Here is a 25601-nt window from a genome sequence, read left to right as displayed (position 1 = left end):
TCTTACATAACTTTACACCCTTGTTAAAGTTCAGTGTTGGGGGGGTGCCTGGGCTTCTGTCCACACGTCTCCCCGCGAGTGGACACCTGGCTGACCCCCAGGGAGGGCTGGGGACAGATTGAAGGGAAGAGATGGTGGTGATTTTCATGTTTTGGGGACTCCCGGACCTCAAAGACCCCCAAAAGAGGTTGATTTGAAGGAAGAAGAAACGTGGTATACAAACATTAAACTGCGTTTTCCCAGACCAGACATGTCCAAGGAGAGTGGCGGGAGCTGTCTTTAGCCACAGGTGCCACTTGCCTGACCCATGTCCTGGTCCACCCCACCTCCCAGCTCACAGGCAGGGAGTGGGGGTGGGGGGGGAGCTTTGGAGAAGAAGAAGGCAGGAAGAGGGGGGACGATTCCCAAAAGGGTGGGGCAGCCTGTGGTGGGAAGTGACAGTTGCCCCCAGAACCATCTGGGCTGGCACTTACCTAAGAGAAGCATTGCACATTCTGCAGACAGCTTTCTTTACATCCTCATCCTGCCGACAGACTGTCAGGGTCCCTCAGTTCACATCCCTCTGGGCTGATGGTGGCAGTGACCTGCCCGGAAGCCACCTTTTCCACGCAGCTTTTGGGGTGGCAAGAGCCTTGCTTCTAGCGTCCCGCCGCCCCCTCCCGCACCCTGTAAACCGGCCACTGCCGCTGCCTGTCTCCATTGACACCTTTTGCTAGGCTGAGGGCCGCCTGCAGGTGCATCAGAGGGAACTTGCAGAAAGAAGAAGTCCCTCCCCCAACTTCTGGAAGGTGACCTGAAACTCACCATCTGCCCAGCCTTCCCAGCCAGTCTCTGACTTGGGTCTCTCCCACCCCAGCCAGACCCTCCTGGAAACCCCTGTGCCGTCCAACTCCAGGGTCAGCTGCCCCACTGGCCTGACCGAGGCTCTCCTCATATCACAGACACCTCCCAAGTCAATTTCCTGGCACCTCTGTCCCCCTCCAGTCGATGGACACTAGCTGTGCGTGGGGTTTGCCAGCTGAAAAACATCTCTTGGCTCCCTGCTGTCTGCAGGAAGAAATTCAAACTCGTCGACTTGGCACACAAGGACCTCCTTCGGCGGTTCCCAGACGGTCTTCCTAGTTCCAGCCCTTCCCACTCCCGCTCTGCGCGGCGGCCACAGTGTAGGAGCTTCTGCTTCTCCGTTGATCGCTCACTCGGCTCTGTCCCCACCCCCAGTCTCTTTGCAAACATTTCTTCACTCTTCTTTCAAGACCCATCTTAAATACCACCTTTTGCAAGGAGAATCAGGTCCTCCATCAGAATAACCCTTACCCCATCTGGCCGGTCTGTCTGTTGTAATTTACCTGTTGGCATGTTTTTCCCATCTGGAGAATAGGCAGTGACTTCAAATCATATTTTTCCATTTTCTGTACCTGGCTCAAGGGTTGCATTTGTTGCCATTTAGTCACTCAGTCGTGTCCACTCTTTTTCAACCCCATGGACTGTAGCCCACCAGGGCTACTCTGTCCATGGGATTTCCCAGGCAAGAAGACTGGAGTAGGTTGCCATTTCCTTTTCCAGGGGATCTTGCCAACCCAGGGATTGAACCCGTATCTCCTGCATTGGCAGGAGAGTTCTTTACCACTAGAGCCACCTGGGAAGCCTCAAGGGTTGCATAGTTGATGCCTATTCAGTAATTATTGTTGAATCCATTTTCAAATACAAAAAACACAGAGTTTTTCTGAAGAGGTGCAGGTTATTTTTGGAAAAGAGCACTATAATTTGAGGAGCTAAGTCCTAAATATCGGTACAAATTAAGAGAAGGAAACAGAAGTAAACTAACGTTTTTCAGCAAACCCGTCTCCCAGAAATTGGGTGCTAAGTGCACACTGGTGGGAAAGTGTTTTGAATTACAGAAATTTTAAAATAAAAGTTTGCTCAGCTTAATTTACTCAGAATTAAAGAGAAAAAAAACGTTGTTAATGCCTGATTGCTCTAAAAGCTGTCACACTGGGGCCCTTACTAATTATAACCACTTTTCATGGCTCTTGGTTTGAAGTTTATATTAAATAGGAGAGATGGGCACACAGATCAAAGAGCAGAATCATTTCAGAGCTCCAATGTGTGGGCCCATTTTCTCTGCTTAGTTAGATTTTTGTTTCATTAGTGGTATGAGTTAATAGGAGTGTTGGTCTGTGTATAATTTAACTTTTCTTTTTTGCCATTACTGCTTGGATTTAAAACAAAATGCCAAACCAGAAACCTACAGGGTACAGATCTTGCTTTATTTATGTCTGTGTGCACACAATATACATACATACTTATATTATAGAAGTTGATTATAGATCATATTTATAGAAAGAATCATTTGCACTGTTCTATGGGAAATTCCTTTATGCTGAGACTTTATTGTTAAAAAAAAAAACCCAATACTGTGAATACACAAAATCATCCAAAATCTTTTCTTAACTTTCTCCTAAAAGAGGTACATATGTCTTCAAAACTAGGGGAATACGGAAGACGCCGTAAAGGTGGAGTGAGAGAGAGGCATTTTATGGATCCTTTTATACCTTTATGTTTGTAACTATGTGGATAGGTTTCCTTTTCAAATAAGGAATTAAGGTTTTTTTTTTTAACATTAGAAGATCTTAGTATCCTTTATACAAGATAAAATCCTAGTCAATTAAAAGTACATTATTGCTACCCTTAAATATTCCTTAATGTCCTCACCTGATAACTAGAGTTTAGGCTCAGATCTGGCAGATACATTCAGATGTATTAGTCCAACTTCATCTTATTTCTAAGAAAGCTTGTATGTTTTCCTCTCATGTGAAAAAAGGTGTTTTTTTTTTTTTTTTTTTTAAGCCATTTTCTCTTCCACTTCAGGGCTTTTAATTGTTTGGAGGGGTAATTACATAAAACTGGCTAGTGAGCATCTCAAACAGGTTTTCACAACTTGGTTAGTTAAAACTACGTTGCATCAAACTGTTCCACTTAAAATTTTGAACCAAGTATAATTTAAAGGAGGCTCAACTCACACACCTTAGTCTAAAGTTACACTTGTTTTTAAAATCATGAAAATAAAATTTCTGAAAACCATTTGTTGTTTGAGAGCTTACCCCTGTCCATGGAATTCCCCAGGCAGGAATACTGGAGTGAGTAGCCATTCCCTTCTCCAGGGGATCTTCCCGACCCAGGGTCTCCTGCATTGCTTAGTGAAAGTGGCTCAGTCATGTCTGACTCTTTGCGACTCCATGGACTACAGAGTCCATGAAGTTCTCCAGGCCAGAATACTGGAGTGGATAGCCTATCCTGTCCCTTCTCCAGCGGATCTCCCTGACCCAGGAATTGAACCGGGGTCTCCTGCATTGCAGGAGGATTCTTTACCAACTGAGCTATCAGGCAGGCGAACTCTTTCACCATTGGAGCCACCAGGGAAGCCCCTAGTGAAGCTTTACAACCCCGTTTTCCTAAAATACTGCATCGAGTTGGTTTCAGTATCTCATTCAGCCTCCTTTTGGAAAACAGGCACTTTGCATCCCTGAATTTGCAAACCTCATAGTGGTGTTTTGTTTTTTTTTTTAACTCATAGATCTTTATAGATTTTTATTTATTCCAACAAATTTGAATTTCAGCGATGCGACAGCTGTGGTAAGCACCAAGGGTATTACTAGTGTGAGAAAGAGGCAGTGGCTGGCTTCGTAGACGTGGAGAGACACTGGACCGCTGAGTGCTCTGCGTCTGGACAGCGCGCTCGGTGCGGCAGGAGCGCGTGATGTGCTGGCGGGGTGGATGGGTGCAGAGGACGCTCTGAGGAAGGGAGGTGCGGAGGCACAGATGGTGGTGCTGACGCCCTGAGATTGGCGAGGAGGCCAGAGTGCGGAGAAGGGCCCACCAAGGCCTGAGGGCCACGTGGGCCACGTGGGGCCGTGGGCGGGACCGGAGCCGCGGCGCCTCCCTCGCAGGGATTTGGAGTTTTCCCTGAAGAACTCTGGGAATCCTTTCAGGGTGTCAGGCCAAGGACTGGCATGATGAGATTTGCATTTTTAAAGACCACTCCTGGCCAGAGTGGAAGATAAACTAGAGCAGACGGCAGCAGCTCTTTCGGCATCTGTTTGCGAGACCGTCGAGAAGGTTAGTGGTTCACGGCTTTGAGAGGCAGCAGTGGTGCGGACTGGCTGGCAGTGGAGGTGGGAGCCTGGGTAGCTTTGGTGGAGCTGGAGGCCGGAGGAAGAGCCGGAGGCTGGGCGAGATGATTTCCAGGCCTCTGGCTTCCCTGGCGGGTGGTTGGTGCTACCTCTCTCTGGGATCAGGTTGCTGGATAAAGGCAGGTTTATGAACCAGGTACCTTCCCTGCCCTTTAGAGAAGTGATGTGTTTGAATTTTATCACCATTTTCTCTACTTGAACTGTTTTCATGGGTTAAAACGTTAATGTACCTGGCGTGGATGACTCCCGGAAAGGACTTCTATAAAATGAGAGACAGAAGTGAGGGTCTTACCTATGGCTTCCTCCTCCCCTTGCCTCCCTCTTCTTTCCTTTTTCTCCTTTTAAATTTCCTGAGGCCAAAAGGAAGCTAGAAGAGTTCTTGCCGGTAGCCCGAGCTTCCGAATGGTTTTCAGATGAGACATACGACTGAAATCTTGAGCACAGTTAAGTTTCTGTTTCCTTTAGTGATGCTTTATCTCTTTGACTTGTGAGCCTGGGGCTCTGGAGCAGAGGCTCCAGGTAAGAACTGAGGCAGGACTCTCAAAATTGCCCCAGTTTTTTGCTGGAGAGGGTCAGAACTCTTCTGCTGACCTGACTGTCCAACTTTCTTCTTAGTTTCTGTTGCCACTGATGCTGTGTGTTAGAACGACATCAGTATTTTGCTTGACCAGTAATGCATGTGAAAACAAAGTCCCTTCAGTGAACAAAACTTGCTGCGTTATCTCCCAAGGGCACCAAAGGGAGAGAGTCCATCCTTGCCCGGGGCTGGTCCCCACTGAGCCTCGGTCCAGCCTGTGTCTGAACATCTCCGGTGATGGCAGATTTGCTGTCTGCTCCGAGGCAGTCCGTGGGGTTTTCTGCATTAGTTAGCTTTTTTTAATTCTTCTCAAGGCAACCAGAATCTTTTTGGAATGGAGCTAGAAAGTGGTGTGTTTTCTGCTGAGTTGGTGAAAGCTAGGAGCTGGAGGACAGGCCGCTGCCTTGTGCAATCTGACCCCCAGAGAGTCCCTGGGGACTGACTGCCACCCTCCTGACTTCCTCCTGCACTGGAATTCCTGCTTCATGGGGGGTGGGAGGGGGTCCTGCCTCACTTGGCCTGCACAACCATCCTCTTGGGTGTGAGCTAGGACACCTTCCTTCCACCAGCCCCCAAGAAAGCATGAACAGTGCTGCTGCTGGGTTTGAGTAAAGCTTCTCTCCGAAGTCATAGAAATGACTCATCCAAACCACCCATGAGCCCCAGTCTGCTGCCCCCCACCCCCACCCCACGCTTCTCTTTCCTATGGGATCCATCCTGACCCAGGTCACCCCACCAGTGGTCCCCAGAGAGAGCTGCCCTGCTTGGGAAGAACATGATTTTTCATCTTTTGCTTAAAGAGCACGGATGTTCCCGCATCAGCAACCTCACTCTTATTTGTACGGATGGCACACTCTATTCCAGCCGTACATTTGATAAGATGAGCTGATGAAGGGGAAAGCTCCACAGAGACCTTGCCCCTCCTACTCTTTCCAGCTGAAACAGCTTGGTGAGGGCGGGCTGGAAAAGGAACTTGAGAAGCTGAGTTTATGGCATCTTTTGGAAAATTTAAATCTTAAGATTTCAGTGCACGCAGCTCAGCCCCTCACCTCATCATGACCCAAGCCGAAGCATGGATTTGGAGATCTAATACATCTGTTACAAAAATAGCTTACAGGGATGGCCTTGTAATGTGTCCAGAATTGGGGTGGGTGGTACGTCCAGTAGCCAGTTCATGGTGACTAAGGTATAAGCTCGCTTGCAGATAACCCACCCATAACTGCTGGATAATGGTGATGACTCTTGCTCTCTGTTGGATGGTTTCTTTCTTTACATGGCTGTGTGTTTAATCCCTGGTATTGGTTCTTGAAGGGCTTGGGGATGGTCAAATCATTGCACTTAGAGATCGTAACCAAAATGGCTTGGTGGGTTTATTTCACTGCTGCCTTTATAGCAGATGGAATCTGGGGAGGCTCCTTTGGCTGGCTAGGAAGTCAAGTGGTTGCTCCTGCTGTGTCCTATATCTACAGAAAGCAGAAGACATAGAAATCCAGCAGAAACTGTGACCTGGTTATTCATATTATAAACAAATTACTGAGAGTACGTTTAAATACAGTCAGCAGTCCGCCCTTGGTGAAAAGCATCAGTAGTCAAAGCCCATGTGTATTTGCTTTAAATCAGATAAACCGGATGTTGTATTTTAGGCTGTCTCCTGCCCGTGCTAGACTTAATCCGTATATGACTCCAATCTTAAGTCAAAAATCTCAAGTTACCGCACTTTTCCACCATTCTATGGTTGTTGGGTTTTTCATCTGGAAAAACACTCGTGTGGTGGAGGAAGCGGTTGTGTGAACTAAGGTTTCAAGCACATACCAGTTATGTTGTTGTGCTGAACTCTTGACATGGATCATCCCATTCCGCCCTCACAACCCCTCGTGGCCCCCGTGATGTAGGTACGATCATTATCCCCTTTATTTAGGGGAGGAAACAGACCCAGCGAGATGGCCAGCTTGTCGTCATCAAACAGCCTGACCCCAGAGCCTGTGCTGGTGGCCAGTGCTCACTTCTCCCACGATGCTGCAACATCGTCCCCAAGTGAATATGCCCTCAAAGCCTGCTGTGTGCAGAGCCGTGCGGTACATGGCAAGAGAAGAGCTGGGGACACGCGTGGAACGGGGCTGCTGGCTCTTGGAAATAGCAAGTTAAGACCCAACCCGTGAAACAAGTCCTTCTGTCTGGTTTTTAGACAAAGTGAGTTAGGCCATCATTTCTGTGGAAGATCAAGGAGGAGGGGAGGGTTGCTAGAGAGCGAGGCCTGCAAAGGTGCTTCATTGTTGAACTGCTAAGTTCAGCTCTTTTGAGACCCCATGGACTGTAGCCCGCCAGGCTCCTCTGTCCATGGAATTCTCTAAGCAAGAACCCTGGAGTGGGTTGCCATTTCCTTCTGCAGCGGATCTTCCCAATCCAGGGATCGAACCCGGATCTTCCTGCATCGCAGGCAGTTTCTTTACCACAGAGCACCAGGGCATGGGTTGCAGAGATGCTGCTGGTTGACAGATCAGCCAACGGGGAGTGGCTGTCCCAGAGCACCTGGGGCCCGGGAGACCCGGAGGAGAGTGCGGAGAGGCCCTGATCATCCTGCTGGGGGCCTCGGTGTCCCCAGGTTCCCATCAGACACTCCAGGGGGTGGGGAGGGTGGGCCTGCACTCAGGGCTTCTGCTGGTCCTGTGTGTGGTGGGGAGTGGGGTACACCTCAGCTTCTTTCTTGTGGACACCCATGTTTAACCTCACTAAAAGTGCTTGATCACTGATTCAAAGTAAGCATGGTGTGTTGGACACTTTGGAAGGGCCGGACACTGTCGGCTCCGTGAGTGTCTGAGGATGATGGTTCCTGGAGAGCCTGGTCCCTCCAAACAGGTCCCTTGTTGTTTGCAGTCATAACAAGGCATTGCCATTTCATTTAATTTATAAAATAAGATTTTGGCTCAGAGTCAGTATTGGGGGTCAGGATCAGTGATCTAAGGGACCCACTGTGAGTGGGTTCCAGGGAGGTCTGGTTCCAGGGAGGTCGGCGCAACTGATCTAATTACTGACCTGGGGCTTCCCTGGTAGCTCAGCGGTAAAGAAGCCACCTGCAGTGCAGGAGACAAGGGTTCCATCCCTGGGTCGGGAAGGTCCCCTGGAGAAGGAAATGGCAACCCACTCCAGTATTCTTGCCTGGAGAATCCCATGGACCAAGGAGCCTGGCGTGCTGCAGTCCATGGGGACACAAAGAGCCAGACAAGACTGAATGACTGAACAACTGCTAACGTGATGTTTGCGTTTGTCCGTACTCAAGGGAGATAGCCTCAAGGAGGGCTCTCCCCACCCCACCCTCGCTCCTTAAGCAGTAGGAACTACAGGGACTGCAGGACAGCAATGGAGGATGCCCTGTCTCCCCTGGGATGTTACTGGGGGGTGGGTGTCCTACCCTTTTACGGGGGCCCACTCGAGCAAGTTGTGGAACCAGCAAGTCTTAAATTGCCATGAGGGCTTCATGGCCTGTTTCCTGTTTCCGGTGGGTCTGTTGGAGAAGGGTTGTTTTGAAATTTAGTAACAAATAGAGAATTTCAACCTCCCATGCTACCAGCTTGACTGTAACCGACCTAGCTTCCCCTTACTACCACCATGATTCTTACCGTTGCTATTTTGCTGGTGGCAGTTTGACAGTTCCAGTGAAAGAGCAGGGCAAGAAGTCTGGGTTGAAGACCAGCATCCCATGCTCTCTCTTTCTCGGGGTTGGAATCAGTGTCCTGCACTGGAATGCCGCTCGACACCTCCCCCAGGCACTAGGCTCCGGGGAGGCGAGGATGCGTAAGACGTGGTCCAGCCCTGAAACGCACCAGTGCGTCACAGCCAGCAGAGACACCAGGACAGGCAGTGAGAAGCGGTCGGGAAAAGAGGAAGTGATGGGGTCCTCAGATGTGAACGACCAGCCACGTGGAGAAGCACATAGGGAAGGGGAAAGGAACGTCTAGGCTGAGAGGAATGTGAGTACAGGCCCTGGGGAACGACAGCGTGGGGCTTCCTGGGGGATGGGATGGACGGGCGCTGGAATGGGACCGGAGAGCAGGGTTGGGTGCTGTGTCGAGCTGGGGTGGAAGGGGTGTTGAGAGGTGTCTCTGGCAGAATAGATGGCTGGTTGTGGAAGCAGTCATGAGCCAGGGAGTGCTTTGAAGCCGGGTTGTGATGTGACAAGTTCTGTCCTGGAGAGAACTCGGCCAACCCTTTAGAAAAATGAGGTTGCAGAGGAGGCACGTCTGGCAGAATGAACTTGACGTCGGTGCTGTACTGAACAGAATTATTTCTTCATTTTTTCGAAGAGATTTTTTTCAGTCCAGGACATGGGGGCTGCCGTCTGAGGTGGTGTTAAATGATCATTCAAAGGTGGGAGCTTAATTTTCAGCAAATAGAATTCAGTTCATCAAGGTTTAAACTTCCTAGGTTGTGTTTTACTGCTTGGTACTTAAGCTCATCAGGGAGAGCAATAGACTCATCCAGGGAATTAGACTCATTTCTGTTCCCTCGAGAATGCTGAAGCTGAATGCTGGCAGTCTAGGGGAGCTACTTACTCGTTAGGATCACTGGTTCGTCAGCTGGGAGTGAAGGCGGGCTTGGAGGGCAAGTTGATGAGCTTGTGGATGAAGGTTTCTAGAAGTTGCCATGGATGTAAGGTCTGCTCACAAAGACGAAGCTGCCTTGAAACCTGGGTAGCCTCTGCCCTTGCCCTGTGCCCCCCGTGTTCCTGGCCCTCTGCAGAAATTTCACCTCCTCCCACCGGTGAGGTCGGCCAGGAAAGACCCACAGGGATGCGGGGTGTGAAGGCAGGTCGCAGGCCCCAGAGACGCTCGTGGTTGATTAATTATGGTGGAGGCACTCTCTGCCTTTCTCTCTGGGGAGAACAGATCCCTTTTTTAACATGCGTGACTTCATACGTTTCAAGGCCTGAACTCAGGGACCGAGGGACCTGGCCGAGAGGGCTGTGGAAAATGTGGGGAGGCCCCTGCAGGTTGGACGGAACGCATACCTTAAGGTTAATAATTTCGTCACCTAAAACTGATTTTTATATGGTAAGGTTTTATGAACTGCTGGCAGCCTCTCTCGTTCCGTTTTGTTTCTTAATCGTGTTCTCTGGCTGGAGCTGGGATCGTATGGGAGGAGGTGGGATGCTGTGAGCTGGGGTGGGCTTTGGGGGGGCCAGGCGGGGAGCTGTGGCAGAGGTGGAGGTCTCTCAAAGTCCTGAGTGGATTCCTGTTGCCCGTGACCACGCAGGGCAGATGACTGAGGAAGTAGAGCCCCACTCAGGGCGAGGACCCAGGGGTGCTTGCCAGTGTGACCCCATGGGTAGGGCGGAGGTGTTGTCGTCCTCTTTTTAAAGACGGGAAACTGAGGCTTAGGGAAGTTACCTTTTTCTGAGATCACACAGCTGGTGTCAGGCCACCGGGAAGCATTAGGTCACAGCCACAGTCTGAAAGCTGTTTTCTGGTCCCATGGGACCTCAGGACAACTGGGTGCCTGGAGAGAGTTCCCAGCCCAGCAACTGTGAACCTTGATCTGGACTCTTTAACAGTTTGCTGGGATTGGAGCTCAGCACATTTGAGTGCCCCTCAAATGTGGGGCACCAGGTTGAGGCGTGATGAAACACCATGGTTCTTGCCTTGGGGGAGTTCACATATGAAAAGATGCAGGGCAGGATTGCCCCTGAGCGTTGCTCCCATGGGCAGGGGCAGGCTGGGTGTCATTTGGGGTGGAGGACCATTGGAAGGTGGAGTTAGAGGGCTCCTTGGGGGTGGGGAGGTGGAGCTTTCCTTCTGTCCGTGGGACACAGTCCTAAGGTTTTGAGCAAAGAAGTGACCGGTCACCTGATAAGGCTTGGGAGACATCCTCAAAGAGGGAGTATGGCCACCACTGTCCCTGGGGCGGCTGCTGGGGGCCCCGTTACTGCTGATTGCTGGCCCGAGGCAGAGAGCCCAGCCCGGTCAGCTGGTACGGAACAAGCCCAGCAGCAGGCCAGTGCCTGCATTGCTCCACCAGACTGATGTCCACAAACAGGAGGCTTTCTTTCAAGCTGCAGATTTGTTTGAAAGCTGACTCACACACTCTGGCTTAATATTTGACTTCTTAGTTACCCAGCTCCAGAGGAGCCACCGCAAGAGGGTGAAGGACCCCAGGGCAGCAGGAGACTTGGTCCCAGTTTAGGCCCCGATCGAGACGGTTTGGATTCAGATCCCTGTGTTCTGGCTTGCATCTTTGTGGAGCTTGTCCACTGAAATCCTGGATCTCGTTTATAATGCATATTGATGTAGAGGTTAACCCTGGTTTACTGAAACCAGGGTGGAGAGCCTTTCCTGATGGGTCCTGAGACATCTGTGAGGACCTGCCCTGGCCCCAGGTGTCACAGCCGGGGTGGGGCCTGAGCCCAGGCTCCTGACCCTTCCTCCGCATCCAGTTTCCAAGTCTTTGGCTTCCCTGGTAGCCCCGATGGTAAAGAATCTGCCTGCAATGCAGGAGACCTGGGTTTGATCCCTGGGTCTGGAAGATTCCCCTGGAGAAGGGCATGGCAACCCACTCCAGTACTCTTGCCTGGAGAATCCCACGAACAGAGGAGCCTGGCGGGCTACAGTCCATGGGTCGCAAAGAGTCAGACACAACTGAGCGACTCACACTTCCTGTGGTATCTGTTGTTCAGTCGCTAAGTTGTGTCCTAGTCGTGCCCAGCTGCGTGCGACCCCGTGGACTGCAGCACACCAGGCTCGCTGTCTCCCGTTTGCTCAGACTCATGTCCGTTGAGTCTGTGATGCCATCTGACTATCTTGTGCTCTGTGGCCTCTTTCTCCTCTGGTATCTGCCGCCACCCCAAAGGTGCCCTCCCCACCTGTGCTTGAAGCAAAGTGCTCTTATGAGGCTCAAAGCCCCTGGTGTGGCCTCCCCAGCTTTTTGTCTTGAGCTCTGGCCTGGGGGTGCCATCGTGGGCACCTCCCCATTCATCGGTGTCACTGGCATTTTAAAGAAGCAAACATGGACATCGCGTGCAGTCCTGTAAATGCTTTTTGTGCTTTATGACCATACTGCTCACAACAAGCCCACCAGGCTGGGGTCGTTATCCACGTTCTGCTGGTACAGAGGCACCTGACCATGCCCTTACCCTGAAGGTCCAGGGTTCACTGGACCCTCCCCTCCCCCTGTCTGTGTTTTGTCTCTTTTAACCTCTGCTTCCACTTCTGAGGTCACTGTTATCTCCATCTTACAGGTGGGGAAGCTGAGGCTTAGGGAGTTTAAAGAACTTGCCCGAGGCCGCTCCAGGGTAGATGACATTGAGCCCGAGCTGGTGTACTCTTAATCTTTGCTCTTCTGTATTTGTTTATGAAGTAAAATTTGCTAGCTTGGGGCTGGCTTAGAGCTGATGGCTTCTCTTGGATTTGTTTTCTAGGGCTTTTCCCATTCCTAAAGGAGGAGGGAGGAGCTGTTTGTCAAGCGCCCACTCCCGTGTTCAGTTCAGTTCACTTCGGTCGCTCAGTCGTGTCTGACCCTTGGCGACCCCATGGACTGCAGCACGCCAGGCCTCCCTGGCCATGGCCCCCTCCCGGAGCTCGCCCCACTCCGTTCTAGGCTTGGTTATCTGTTTTCCTTGTACCAGAGTGTAAGCTCCACTAGAGCGTCTTGCTGCATTTTCCCTGTTTGTTTACCCATGACCGCAGGCACCCACCCTAGTGCCTGGCACAGCCTGGTGCTCAGTCAGCACTAAATGAATGAATGAATGAGCGGGTCGTTTTATACCCCTGTCCGAGGTGGAGGCATTCAGACAGAGCAGTTTGGTACCTTGCCCACAGGCACAAATAACTCTTGCTGGTCACACCTCAGATCTCTTGTTTTCTCAGTAGACCTTTTTTACACATGTAAAATTTTGGGAGTAATCGGATCTATGTCATGGGATTGGAGGGCATGATATAAAACACTATAAATACTTACTTAGCAGTGCCTGGCACCTCACCAGCCATCGAAGAGTGGTGTTGGGAGGGTTTGTCTCCACTCCTTTGTCTGTGTTTGTCTTCCTTTGGGGCAGGGTTGCCGTACTGATTAGCCAGGCTCAAATGTGCCGGCCACCGAACTTCTAAAAAGTGCTTTTCATTCAACTGAAAAAGTGCTTTTTATTCATCTCAGGTTGCTGTCTTGGCTGTACTATCTAGCAAGTGATGGAAGTGGTAACATTGATGGAATCCGTTTAAAGCTACCCTGGGCCTACCCTGGGCCAGTGGTCACCACTCTCAAGGTGTTGATTAAGCTGATTTTCATCTTTTCTGTTTCCAGTCAGAATATTGTTCTGGGAGGGGCCTCCGGGATCCTTGTCCAGACCGTCCCCTTCCACCCTCCTAGTTTACAGGCGAGGAACATCAGGCCTGGAGAGTTGCAGGGGCAGGGCTGGGGAACCATGTAAGTCTTACATGGTCCATTCTCTTCAATGGCAGCAATACTGCCAAGTCCAGATGCCTGGAGTTTTATATTCGTGGCAGAGGATTGTCTGAACATTTGTGTGGTGGAACCACCATTATTCTCATCAGGGATGTTAGTGAGCAGATTATATGCATAACCCTAAGTATTAAGAAGGGTTTCTCCCATTGGATTTTTATTTTTTGCACATTTAACTCCTATTCACCATAGAAAAGTTCTAAATAAACATAAAGAAAAATCTAGTAAAGTATGTAAGAAAGTCAAGTTACTTTCATGAGTCACAAGTCTCCTTGTTGTATATCTCCTTCCTCTTAATACATACACTTACTACAAAAATGGGATTTATTACATTTGTGAACAATAAAAAGCCCGTTTTTGTATATGCCTTTAAATTATACCGTATCTGTTAAAAATCTAATGTGATAAGTATTTTCTGATGTATCTAAATGTTCTTTGCCAGGAAAATCACTTTATTTAGATGTGGCATAATTTGAGGAGGGGAGAGTCGTAGGTTAATATTTTGATTATTTTGCACTCCCTTGCACTCACTGGTCCTAGGTTAGTTTTGGGGTTTTCTTTATTCAGTTGTTTTTGTTTTTGTTTTTTTTCCCTTTTTCTTGCATTGTGTGGCATGTGAGATCTTAGTTCCCTGAACAGGAATTGAATTTGTGTCCCCTGCAGTGAAAATGCAGAGTCTTAACCACTGGTCCTAGGTTAAATAAAGCCAATTTAGGGTTAAAATTTTTATGTAAATTATGAATAGGTAAGTGGAAATTGATTTATTCTAAAGAGGAAAATGCTGAACTGACAAAATGCATGTATTTATTTTTTGATTAGCCTGTGATGTGTCATCCTATTGCTCCAAACAAACACCAGTGAAAAGCAAATGGAGCAGTTCAAAAAGTCCCTCCAAAGGGTCAAGTTCTCTTGATAAGGAGGTGTTTTCCATCTTATTAGGTCACAGGGGTGAATGTTAGGGCTGATGGTATGTTATATTCCTTTGGTTGTATTTTTAATCGGATGTTTTGCTTTAATCAATGTCATTTGACATTTTAGTGCAGCTATTCCCAGTCTTTTCTAATATAAGGACCTCTCAGTGTATTGATAAAAAATGTTTCCGGGGTAAGCATAATTTTAGTTGTATTTTTAGACTCTGTTGAGAAGCTCTGACAAAATGTTTTTGGAAAATAATACTTTCAGTGGAACTTCTCTTTATTAGATTACAACAACATCTTCATACATACATCTTCATACATCTTGCCCAACGATAGCACATGTGTGTGTACAGTTTACGAGGTTTGTAGATGCTTGATGGGCCTGTGAGTACGTGGACCCTCTGAAATAGCTCCTAGGAAGCCCTTGCCCTTGTGGAAGATAGAGCCTGAATGTGAATCACTCTGAGGCCTAATGGTAGGTAGATAATCATCAGATCCATTCTGAAGGGCAAGCGGAATTCTCTAACTCCAGGAACTACCTGGGGGCCATTGAGTCAAGAAGATGCATTTTGTTCCCACCTGCTCACTGCTGAAGTTTCCAGAGGGGCCCACCCCGCCTTGTTCTCCTCCTCATTTCAGAGCAAGGAATGATGTTGGAGAAGGGAATTGAATCAGAAACACTTGAACAAACCTGATGAACTATCTTCCTTGGCCCTTTTCACGCATTTTACATGATCTGCTAGAGAGAGGGCTGGATTTGTTAGCTCAGAGACTAAGGTCCTAAACCCCAGCCTAACCCTAATTACAGTTAATGAAAAGATGTACACCTTCAGTTCAGTTCAGGTCAATCGCTGAGTCATGTCCGACTCTTTGCGACCCCGTGGACTGCAGCACACCAGGCTTCCCTGTCCATCACCAACTCCGGGAGTTTTCTCAAACTCATGTCCATTGAGTCAGTGATGCCATCCAACCATCTGATCCTCTGTCGTCCCCTCCTCCTCCTGCTGTCAATCTTTCCCAGCATCAGGGTCTTTTCCAATGAGTCAGTTACACCTTGGGCCTCAGTTTTTCCATCTGTAAAATGCAGACTCTTTCTTTTATCGTGTTCTTAGGAGGTGACACACTGATGCCCCCAGGCAGCATTTTTCTCTCTTTTTAATCATTGAAAACAAACAAAAAAAACCTTTGTGAGGCTAGATGCTATTGTCCCAGGAAAAGTACCATAACATTAGAGAAATTCTAAGAATCGAAAAAGCTTATTTAGGGCAGGGCAACAGAGCAAGGCCTGCCAGGGAGTGAGACCCTCCTCAAAAATCTTATCTCCATTCTCCTAGAGTTCTGTTTTTCTCTTAGTGATTGTTACAGTGATGCCTCGTATAGCACTAGTCTTGAGCTCTGAGACCAAGTTCTTGCACTGTTTAGCCCCGCCAGGATTCGGGTAGAAGAAGCTGCCTCATTTGTGGTGTCTCTGTATCATCAGATGAAGGAGAATCATCCCAGCATTCCCTTTTTTAGCAGTCAGGGCTGGGGGGCATGTATTATGCTTAAGTTTTATGTGATGTCTGTGTGTTTTCAAAAAATGTTGACCATCACCTTTGTTTCAAGCTTCTATAGCCTTTCCAAGTTGCTCTGGAAAATCTTCAAGAGTTTCTTAGCAAAACAGGGTACAGTAAGCCCATATCAACTGGGCCCAATGTGGAAGAATTACTTTCATGAAGTGGGCCTGGTGAGCCAACCTCAGCTACAGAGCTATGGCCATCTGTACAATGGGACCACAATTCAAATCAGCTGACCTCAGTTACAGAGCTGTGGCCATCTGTACAGCGGGACCAGCACTCACCATGATGGGGCAGTGGTCACTTTTGGATGGATGATGACCTCACAAAGGTTTCCAAGGGCAAAACCCTTCCAGACATTATCTCCAGAATTCCAAAGCAGTTTCACACTTCTGATTCTAAGAAAGGTTTGATTTCTGACAGGGGACTCCATCAGTGCCCTCTCGTGCCTTTGTGTTGCAGATGTTAGTAATTGTCTTTTTGAAAAAAATAGAAGTAAGCTATAAATTCTATCTGAAGAATTTGTTGTTGTTTGGTTGCTTGGTCGTGTCCAACTCTTTGCAACTCCATGGACTGTAGCCCGCCAGGCTCCCCTGTCCACGGGATTCTCCAGGCAGGAATACTGGAGTCGGGTTGCCATTTCCTTCTCCAGTCTGAAGAATTTAGCCTAGTTTATTTTGAAGAATTTTTTTTTTAATCAGCTAGAGTTTTTCCCCTCTTCAGTAGCAGGTTTCAGGTCCCAATGCCTAGGCAATATGGAGTAATAGTAAATAACCAAGCTTTTTGTAAGTGATGTTATTTGAAGAGGGGGGTTAATACATTATAAACTTAGGGATACAGAAGTAAGGTTTTCTCTGAACCTACCTTCCTTTCTGAACAGGAGAAAAGATGAGTTTTAGGTATAAGGGTACACGAAGTAATGGGTAGCACTCTCTAAAGACATTTAAATCTATTAAAGTGTATATATCTTCATTCAAAAATAGTTGAGTTCTGAATGCTGATGCTTTCAAGACTGCTTTATGATCGGGTGGCTTGTAAGAGCATGTTGTTAATCAGACCTGTTGGGTTTCCCACAGAATTTCACTAAACGGTGCGCATCACTTTACATAGTCCTTAGGAGAGGGGACCGGGAAACAGAAACGTAAACTTACCATAACAGAAATACTGAGGGGACGGGAGAGGATAAAGCTGCCCTGGGACCTGCGCCTCCTTCGTTTTCTTTCTTTCCCAGCTCTGCCTCTTTGCGATGTTTTTTGAGAAGATGAGGAAGGTGGGGTCATGACTCTGGGTGTCCCCGTGTCTGGCTGGGCACTGGGAGTCCTTCCTCAAAGCCCAGCACTGGTTCTTTCTGTCCCCAGCTTTCCAGAGAAGGCCTGGGAGGTGGCAGGGCCGGGAGGAAGCTGAGGTGGTACCTCCCAGTCCCCTGGGTCCCCGGGGAGAGGAGCCACCTTCTGGAATGGGGTACAGGGAGGGGGAGGCCTGAGCAGAGGGTGGGTAGGTGGACAGCAGTCACTGCCATTGTTTGGGTACAGACCAGGCTGTGGTTTGGAAGTTGTTGTCTTCGCTGCTGGCTTTTCTTCTTCAAAAGTTGGCATTCGTGCCATCCGTTTATGATTTGCTAACCTGAGTGTGACACGCATGTGCATTGCTGGAGTTTGAACAGGCAGATAAAACGAACCATCTAAATAGTCAGATGGTTGTTTTCCTGATAAATTAAAGCTGGCCTAAACTGTAGGACTCATTTGCCCCAGCTGCTCTAGATAGTCATTTTTGTTCGGTCTACTAAAAAAAAAAAAATTAAAAAACCATTTCTGGGAAAAGTGCAGGGTCAGAGAAGGGAGAGCAGTTCTGCCTTGTGTGATGCTGGGAGGAAGGATGGGGGAGACACCTCCTCTTCCTCTCGCAGGCTGGAGCCACAGCTTCAGTTTCTACAGAATCAGCCTGCTGCTACGCCCAGCGGTGGTATTTTAAAGGATTTCTCAGTCGTTTTTTTAGGATTATCGGTCATCGCTTGCAGGGTTCCTTTTCATTTCAAGGGCATCCTGTCTAACCGTTTAGCTCCCTTTCAAAAGCCTCCCTCCCTCCCTTCCTCGGGCCCAGTCAGCAAGATTAATAATGTTAACTGATTTACTGTCGCTGCAAAAAAAGCATTAGTTAATTAGACTTTTACACCTCAGTCAGATGGCATTAGACCCTCTTTGTGCACTTTAACTCAAGGATGTTAAAGACCTAAATCGTTGAGAAAAAAAGAAAAGAAAGAAAAAGGACAGGCACTTTTCCAGTTTAAGCTGCATGTTGGTCCATGTTAATTAGGCATTTGTCCCTCAGTCTGGAGGTGATAGAAAATGCCAGTTACTGTGGTATTTAACTGACATCAAACTCCTGTCCAAATAATTCAGTTGGGCCCAGCCTTCTCTTTTAATTGGTGGGAAGGAAAGCTAGGCACACACCCAGAATAAGGAGGAAACTGTTGCATTGAACATTTAAAAATTTCATTCTGAAGGATCTGAAGTACACTCGTGTGTGTGTTTTTTAATTAACTATCCAGTTGAGCTTTTTAAAAACAGTAACAACAGAATCTCCTCTCACACTTGAGCTACCCCAGATGATTAGCCCTTGTAAGTCTTTAAGAAATGAAAGTTTAATACTTTCAAGGTCAAAAAGTGCTATGTTATTATCTAGAGTCCTTACAGATTCATATATGTTTGGCACTGTCTAACAGGGTTTAGGTGCCAAGCAATAGACAAGTTTTAGAAACCAATATTTAGTGGCATATTTTTTTTAAATGCCATGATGGTTTTACAGAAATAATTAGATAAGACATGCTTTTTAAAAAAAAAAAAAAAAAGATTTAAGCAATTTCTTACCAGTTGCCAGAGAAGGTAATTCCCAGTGACAAGAGTGTTGTTTACCTTATTCATGAGGTGTGTAAAAACAATTCCAAAAATAATGAAAAGATTTTCTTCTAACTGAGGGTAGCCTTGTTGGCCTTCCAGCCTTCCTTGCTTTGTCTGTGGTTTCTAGCCAAAGGTTCACACGTTTGCGAGTGCTTCATTTTTCAGCACTGAACTACTTTTTGGTGCATTGAATGAATGCAATATGTTAGAACTCCTGTACGGCCCAGAATTGCTTGGCTGTCCCTTGGCCTGCCTGCTTGGTACTGGCTGAAAAGGTACCATTGTTTGTTCTGCAAACACTGGGTGATGTTTGTTTCCAAGGTGACTGGTTCTATTGCTGCCATTTAAGCAAGGGGGGGATGGGGAGAGAGAAAGTTGGCTTTAAACACCTGAGAGCATCCTGTTGAGGATACATTCTCTGTGTGTGTGTAAGTTGAATTATTATTTTAACTGAGGTAATGGGAGGGAGAGGAATAGTGTGGAAATGGGAGGAAGAAATAGATATCAGTAGGTTTAAAATATCACTAAGTTCTGATACACAATATACTTAGAAGGTAATGGTGTGAGAAATGTTAGAATTAAAGATCTGATTATTCTGCAGTTAACTGTTCTTACATTTGATGAACTAAAAAATTCAAGGGAAGAAAAATATTTTAGATGATATCCTCTGAAATGTTAAATTTATTTTTGCATGAAATATAGTTGTTTATCTGTGACTTGTAAGCAGCTAGTCAAATGAATAAATCTTTGAGAGTAGTATCATTAAAATTGGTTATCCATCAGGTCCCTGGACCTTCCCAAAAAAGTCAGAACAAGAGATACAAAGAGATTGGTTTCAGTCATAAAATCTATAAAGAAAAATTTGGAAAAATATGAAAGGGTTGAAGTGTACTTGTGTTGAAAATATTCCAGAGAGATAACAAAAAAGATGAAAAGCATCTTTTGGTGATGAATAACTGACATATTCATCAGTGACAGATTTTAAGTTCAAATTAGAACGAGAAAAATGTTTCCCTTCCTGGAATTGCACCCCCTCTTTTTTTTAATTTTTTATTGTGCATGGATGCTGTTAACAGAACTTTGCCTTTTCACTCCTATCAGGTTTAGTACAGTTCATGCCCAGGTTTCAGTAAACATTAACTACTTTTATCAGGGCTTGCAGTGTGCTGAATGGCTAGCAAAGAGAGTGTATGCAAGAGACAGATGAAAATAAAGAGAGTCCAAGGTCACATGGATGTTGAATTTTAAAAAATTATGGAGAATTTAGGGGGAAAGACATCAAGTTTCATACTTTCACTATCCTTTCTTCAGTTAGGGCCGCTTGGTCTGCCCTTTCTATGCCCTGGGGTTAAAACCATATCTTCAGATGCTCCTTCTGAATGGCAAGAAAAGTGATTTTAAAACATTATTTTTTCTTTCCTTTCGTTTAAAAATCGGAAGACCCACCTTCTAGGATGAAAAGTTCTCAAGGTCCCAGCAAAGTGCTATAACATATATTGTGACAATTCTGACAATATCTGGTTTTACAGGGATTTCCTTTTTTTTTCCTTTCTCAAAGATTAATTGGGATGGTCCTCTGAGCGCTATTTCATTTCCGGAGTTAGCACAGTCAAGCCTGCTAGATGAAATATGGTCAGATACAGAGTCAATGTGCCGGCCTCGGAAATCGTGTAGTATTTAAGACTTTCGCCCGTGTCTCTTTTCCGAAAACAGGAATGTGATTTGTGCTTCTTTTTCAGTGAAGACTATCTGCACATTTTAAAAACTGCAGGGACAGTAAGAATTGCCCTCTTCCCGTCCTTCACTGCAGGCTGCCCCTGGGCACCGATGGCCGACACGGAGAGTGGGGCTGCGAGCTGCGCCCCGAGGGTCGTGTCCCCTCCCCGGCGGCCCCGCATCGAGGCCGTCGGGATGGATTTCGGGCCTGGGGCTCCCGGAGGCCGGGCCTAGGGGGACGCGGCGGAAGGCAGCCGGGCAGCCGGCCCTCCTGGGGCCGCGGAGCCTTCGAGCACACGGGGGACCGTCTGAGAGAAGCGCGTTTGCACAGGAGAGTGCGCGGCAGCCGTCATCCCGGGACTCGCCCGTGCCCGTCCCGCCGCGGCAGCCGGCGGGAAGCTGGGCGGACGACGGCCCGGGCGGCGGGGTCGCGGGGCGCCGCTGGTCCAGCCCGGGCCTCGGCGCCGCCCGCCCACTTCGGCGCCCCGCGCGGGGCGTCCCGGTGAGCGGGTGGCGGGGCCGTCAGTCAGGGCGGCGGGCGCCGATTGGCCGAGCGGGCGGCGGGGGGCGGGGCTCTGCCGCCTTCCCGTGGGCCGCGCCGGCGTCGCCTCCGCGAAGACCTTGAGGCGCTTTCTCCTCAGCCCGCGGTGGCCGGGGCGGCAATCCCGTGGACAGCCGGAGGCCTTCGAAGAGCCCGTGTAGTAATTGAGTTGGTTGTTTAGAAAGGGGTTCCTCACAGGGAGAGTTTAGAAAACAGTGTGTGCGCCCTGAGAGAAGTCTTCCCACTTTTTTTTTTTTCTGCTGTTAGTTTGAGGCCATTTTTAGCCTGTGACCAGGTGAATTTCCAGAAGTTTTGCATAGGCGTGAGCGCGCCCACTCGCACTTTGAGTTACTGCCCAGAATGAGTACGCCTTAAAGGGCTTGGGTTTACCTGATGGCTCTTCTAGTGAGAACAGCGCGGGGCTGAAAAAAAGTGTCGCCGAGCCCTGTGGAGGCTGAGCACCAGGAGCCTGAGGACAGGGAAGGAAGGGGACGAGGAAGGACAGGGGCAGCGTCGCTGCTGACCGACTGGAAGCCGCCCTGAGTGTTGGGCGGCTGTTTGTCTCATTTCCGATGTGACCCGCCTTCAGCACAGAACCGAACAAGCCCCCGTGGCCTCAGGTTTTAAATCTCCTCTCACAGCCGAGCGGGAGGCAGACCCCGCCAGGCACCTGTTCCCCAGGCCCCCTCCAGGGTCCACGTGGCCCTCGGAGTGACCAGCCCATTGAGCCGGGCGCCGGCCCCTTGCTCTGTGCTTCAGGCCCCACCGTCCAGAGGGGACAGCACGGCCTGTGGGAGCGCTGGGGCTCGCTCCCCCCGGGGCTCAAGGCCGCCTGCCCCCAGGCGTCCTGCCAGTGTGCCCTGTGTCCCTGCAGGCCCTGCCCCGAGCCGGCACGGTGGGCCTGCGGGTTGGCCGCTTGCCCGCACGTCTGTGCGATCATGAGGCGGGTTCACCCACCGAGGGCACTGCTGCCTCCTGCGCCCAGGAGCCCCGGCCCCCCTTCCACGAGCAGCTTGGTACCCAGAGCACTTCCGGTGAGCCCCCCTCAGATCTGTGACTGGTCGGGTGTTTGGTGTGCCTCCTTGGGTGGTCACTCTTCACTGGGCTGCAGCATCCAGTGCTTCTTAAGAGCAGAGGATTCAGATTCAGTAGGTCTGTTGTGAGGCTGGGGCTTGTCCACTTGAAAAAGCTTCAGGGGGTGATTAATGAGCACCCCTAATAATCAGCTTTCAAAGAATGTGTTTATAAACAGGCTACTGACCAATGAATACATTTCAGCCACTGGGTTTTTTTGGGTTTTTTTTAGAGTTAGTTCATGATACATAGACCTTGTAATTCTCCTATCTGATGCTTGCTTGTTGCAACCCTGAGTTTCCTGTTAAGCCAGGTATTGTGGTGCCTGGGCTAGACCCCTGATAGGCCGTCTGCACTGGCAGGTGTAAATGCCACTAATTAATTTTTTAAGAAGTTGGCAGTCTGACAGAATTATCAGGGATGCTGAGTACCTGGTACTGGGTGTTTCTTTTGTTAAGGCTGTGGAGAGGTAATGTCACACACAGGTCATAAAGCTGCGGACATTTAATCCTTTGGTCTGAGGTTGTGGATTTAGGGGTGCGGAATATTTTCTTAAAAAAAAAATGGGTAGGGGAGGCTGTCCTGGTTTCCACTGGGCCTTCCCCACCGTCCGCCACAGCTCTTGCGGTATTATCTTCTGTCGAGGTGTTTACTCAATTATCATCAGGCCCAGCTCTTGTTAGAAGAGGATAAATGGTACTTGGGCCTCTTTATCTGGACCCTCTTGCTCACCATTTTGCCACAGCTGAAGAGACAGCCTGTGCCTCTAACTGAGTCCAGTCTTTTTTTCACTCCTTGACTGTGAAACAACAGGAAAGTCAGCCGCTGATCAGTTCGTGTGCAGATTCACAGCCTCTGCTCTCGCAGCTTATGAATGCACCATTTGTTGTTTGGCGCACAACTGTTAGACACAACTGGCCTTGCAGCCCACTCTGCCTGCGACCAGAGTACATCACTGTGGTCTTTTTTTTCCTTTTCTTTCCTTTTTTTTTTTTTGCCTCTGCATAGGCCAGATTTTTGCTTTAAATACCACCATTTTGTCCACACTAGTTTCTTTGACCCAGCTTACATTTTTTAAATGTAAATTTCAGAAATAAGGCTTAATTTGCTCTAACTGTTAGTATAGGGGTTGTGAACCAATGCAAGTATGTTACTTTATTAAAGGAAGGGATTACTTTGGTGGCTTTGTTTTTGCATATGTGCTTTTTCTCTTTTTTTGGTAATATCAAAGAAGCATGTGACTTTGAAATTTTATTTTAAACTGCGTTGAAGTCAGAAAGTTTGGTTTTTTTTCCTAGATCATAGTCTCGCCTACGCTTTACACAAAATCTCTTTGTCATCAAGTACTGTCTTCAGGTTAGACTTGAAGGAAAGCTGGTAAAAGTGCAATGTGGTTTTCCAGAGTATTTGAATATATCATTAAAAATGACTGTTTATCATTGCTTTCTCTTGTTGAAACCAGGTTCCATCCCCAAATGATACCAGTAATGTTAAAATTTTCACTTCTGTTTCGTTACTCTCTTTGCATACATTCTTTGACTTTGTAATTATGTATGTGTTATATATGCATACATTGGCATTATTCCTCCTTTACATTTTATTTAATTGTATTTTGGGTGAAAGAACGTGTTAGTGTATTTTTCTGCTGTACTTTACATATTCAACAACTGAACCAGATTGTTAGTTCTCATTGCTTTTAGGCCTTGCTCTGGCTAAGCAGACACGTTTCTGTTAAAATAGCAGTAAACATCCTACAGCAACCAACTCTATAAACCTTGGCATCCTGGAGCTTCCAAAAATGAAACAGCCATTTGCCAAAAACGAAACAGCTTTCTGTGGTTGAATTTTACAGTAGATATTTAGGTTTCAAGGACTGTGTTCACTTGTCTTTCAAAGGGGATGGATGCCCCGGGTTGCACTTAACCTTTTTGTTAAAATTGAGACATAACGGTATGTGTAAGGAAGAAAGTGTGATCCTTTGTAAGATTCATGCTTTCATTTCACCATTCAGTTGGGGGGAAATCTGTCTTTTTGTGAAGATTGTCCCACTGCCTCAAAAATCCTTAAGGCTCCCAAAAGACTAAGCAACAAGTTAGGAGGACAGTGAGCCCAGGTTTCAGGGCTTCCAGGAGCAGTTCTCACCTGGGAGTCTGCGCTTAGCTTCCAGAACACGTTTCCTCGCCTAGCCCAGCGTTGTCATGCTGGGTTTCGATCTGCCCATTTAAGCTGGGGAACCTCTCTGTGGACTTTTCTCCCTACACCGTCCGTGCTTTCTTGACTGCCCTTCTCATGTGATTAATATGTGTGTTGCTCAAAATGGCAACTGAAACATCACCAGATATTTTCACCAGGTAGAAACTGCTTTTCCTGTGTCAAAACAACCAGTGTGGCTTAGTTGATGCTTCTGTTGCTAAGCAGGTAAATTTCTGGTCTGCAGGCTGTCTGTTAACCCCGTAAGTGCCTAACGTCAAGCAGAAAACAACAAGAAGAAAAACCAACTTTTGCTTCCTTCTGACACAGTGCCGTGTTCCAGCTGGTGAAAGCCGGGCCTCGCTCAGCCTCACCTGTACTTAGCTGTGTTCGAGGACCCAACCTTAAATTCCTCGTTTCCAAGGGGAGGAGAGGAGTCAGGCGATGGAGAGGGCTGGGAAGCTGGTGGAGAAGACGCCTGGGAGCTGGCAGCGAAGGTCTCCCGCTGCAGGATGCAAATTATGGGCTTGAGTCCAGTCAGGAATGGGTTTAGCCTTTCTCTCTGGGACTTTTCTCTGCAAGTCTGCCTTCCATTGCAGCCCGGCTGTGGGGAGAGAAGGAGAAAGGGCTGCTCTGTCCATCCCTCTGCCAGAAAGGAGTTAACAGAGCGCACCGCAGAACAGGTTGGGCGAGACTGTTAACCCGGTGATGGAGCCTCCCCCTCTCTCCCTCTCCTTCCTCCTCTGCTCCCTGCTCCTCTCCCAGGACTTGGAGGCGTCTTCACCCCATCCCCTGCATCCCCCCCAGCCCCCTCCCCACTCCAGTGTCTGGCTTTCCCTCTCCCGGGCAGGACATTTGATGTGATGAAAATCCTCTGTGGCAATGAGGAGCCTGTGCGAGAGGCCTCAGCCTTGCCAGCTGTTTCTGGAGAAATCGCCGTCTGTGCTCCTCGTCATGTAACATAGGCCCCATTCACCAGAGACATTCTTGAGTGTGCATTTATGCCTCTGCGGGACCGCGGGGTGCGCAGCCTGCGATGGGGGGGTGGGTGGCAGGGAGAGGCGGCGGCGAGGGGCGCCCCCCCAACCCCCGGTCAGTGCCTGTGGGTCACGAGGTGTTGCTTCCCGAAGCATCCGCAGCTCGTCAGCCTCAGGGATGCCCTGTGGCCATCAGCTCTGGGGAGCCGCGCTCTTGAGAAGGCAGCTCTGGTCTGACATGAGTTCTGCTTGGTGTTTGTGTCGAACCCCTCCGTAAACATACCATATATAGTCATGCGGAGCCACTGTAACACACGCTGCAGGGGAGCCTCTCCCGATGCACCGCCCGGCGCCCAGAAGCAGGCTCGGGCTATTTCTGGCTTGTCGCCGCTTTCCTTTTTCTCCTTTGGAGGGAGGAGGCAGGAGGCGTCTCTTTCTTTCTGATCCTCACCCTGTTTGAAGCATGTTTCTGATGCTAGAGTGTCTGGCATGGTGAAAACGCAAGAAACTATCGCCACGTG

General features: G+C 48.4%; 1 protein-coding gene across 6 annotated transcripts in view; it reads left to right on the top strand.

Moving 5' to 3' along the window:
- The window catches only part of RREB1 (ras responsive element binding protein 1), a 121770-nt gene that overhangs the window by 7505 nt on the left and 88664 nt on the right, over positions 1 to 25601 (top strand). Inside the window, exon 1 of one of the 6 annotated variants that reach the window (XM_081523703.1) lies at positions 18895 to 19010. The exons of 4 other annotated variants lie outside the window; for them this stretch is intronic. The gene's annotated coding sequence lies outside the window, so the exon portion shown is untranslated. Of the gene's footprint in view, positions 1 to 18894; positions 19011 to 20897; positions 21874 to 25601 lie in introns of those variants that run through there. One more of the 6 variants, XM_081523702.1, reaches the window with a different exon arrangement.

Source organism: Giraffa tippelskirchi, chromosome 8, assembly GCF_054371585.1.
Source record: "Giraffa tippelskirchi isolate mGirTip1 chromosome 8, T2T-mGirTip1v1.2.pri, whole genome shotgun sequence".
NCBI classification, from domain to species: Eukaryota; Metazoa; Chordata; class Mammalia; order Artiodactyla; family Giraffidae; genus Giraffa; species Giraffa tippelskirchi.
Note: the sequence above shows the minus strand (reverse complement) of the source record. Positions and strands in the feature narration are given on the sequence as shown.